The sequence below is a fragment of the Lactuca serriola genome, chromosome 3 (genome assembly GCF_051521515.1).
Source record: "Lactuca serriola cultivar US96UC23 chromosome 3, Lser_US96UC23_V15, whole genome shotgun sequence".
NCBI classification, from domain to species: Eukaryota; Viridiplantae; Streptophyta; class Magnoliopsida; order Asterales; family Asteraceae; genus Lactuca; species Lactuca serriola.
The window spans coordinates 48,506,843-48,508,679 of NC_136410.1; positions in this window are offsets into that span (position 1 = coordinate 48,506,843).

Sequence of the window (1,837 nt, forward strand, 5' to 3'; positions counted from 1 at the left end):
AGTGCTTTCAGCTTGAGAATCTTTAGAGAGAACATCAGAGAGAACAGATCTTCTGGATCACTTCAGCAGGTACAAAGATAGCAGCAGACTGATTGAGGAGGCTTCAATGCAATCTATCACATAATCTTCAATTGCAGCTTCACCTTGCTTCTGGGGTTGAAGGATTGAATGTTGAAAGAATAATCTTCATTTCTTGCTCCTTCGAATGCGAATTCTTCGATGCTCACAGACGAGGCTTTGGCTCAGAAATCTTCAACACAAACTCCATGAGTCTTATCTATACCTGAAATCACTTTTCATGACAAAACAAAACTAAAAGAAAACTTAGCAAACAAATTAAAACATAAACAAAAATATTTTTTGGATTTTTGGATTTTTCTGAACAAGAAATAAAACAAAAATAACACTATTTTTGGATTTTTAATTTTTGATTTTTTTTTTTATTTTTTAATTTTTTTTGATTGATTTTTTTTTTAATTTTTAATTCTCCCCTAATATTTAAATTAGAAGAAACTATGACAAATTTAACAAATATAAAATGATATCTAACTTTAAGAGTGATTTGGGATCAAAGTTTTTAGACAGCCTTTATCCACTTGTCGGTACCTTCCACATTCACATCTTTGTCTGGTCAATCGTCGGTATTGTGGTCCACTTAAACACGAAAAATTATGAAAAATTTAGGACATACTATTTGTTACAAGACAAGGTGAACTTAAGTTCCTAGATAAATTATATCTGATCCTAATTTCTTAGATACTATATCTTAAGGACCATTCATCTGACGACGACCAGGGATATTGTGGTCCACCTAAATTGAGCAGCGAGATCTACAGACAATCTGTATGAATTCAATTTTAAGTGTACTGGAACGTGTTTCCCGCTTCCTGATATGCCCCAGCCATCAAGAACTTCCAGAGTACTCCTTACACCAGGTGAGCAGACATCCATTCAGAGAGAGAAGAGATTCAGAATTCTATTGCTAACTACTTCAGAGGGGTTGAGAAGAAGAAGGTTGTATATGCTGTGTACCAGGTCGGATTAGAAGTCGCGCAAAGGAGACAACATATGGCTAACAGATGAGAAGTATTTCACACATATATTTCACACACACACACATATATATATATATATATACACACACACACACACACACATATATATATATATATATATATATATCCTTCAGAGAAATAAAGTTGCATATGTTGTGTACCAGGTCGGATTGGAAGTCACGCAAAGGAGACAACATATGACTAACAGACGGAAAGAAAGAAAATGATATTCTACAGACCTAATTTATCGGAATTTACCAGTCGCCCCATCCAACCAGAATTAAGGACAGGATCCGCACATCGAGGAAAAGTTAAACCAAGGTTCCAAGTACGGGTTCAATTAATGTGACGAGTAGATTCCCATATATATCTCCCTGCTCAACCTATCCGAGCGTCGTATTGTCAGGCTGAACGTATCTAACTAGGTCAAGATTTGTCAAGTCTATAAATTTCCTAAGTTCAACTCTCCCTGGTCAAGTCCATTTAAAAATTTTCGTGCCTACCGACGCATCAAACCAGAGCATAGACCCTTCAACTTCGGGTACGTTACGCAGACTTAGGTTGCCTGTTATCACTTGATAATATCACTTCCCAGAACATCTCCCTCAAGTAGCACATTTCATAACCAACAATTTTTTTAATTTTTTTAATTTTTTAATTTTTTTTGTTTTGTTTTTATTTCTCCCCCTAAATTTGTGCATAGGAGAGAAACGAAAATAAATGCACAAATTTAAACTATCCTAAAACAAAAATTAGTCTTTAAAGCAAATCAGCTTAATAAA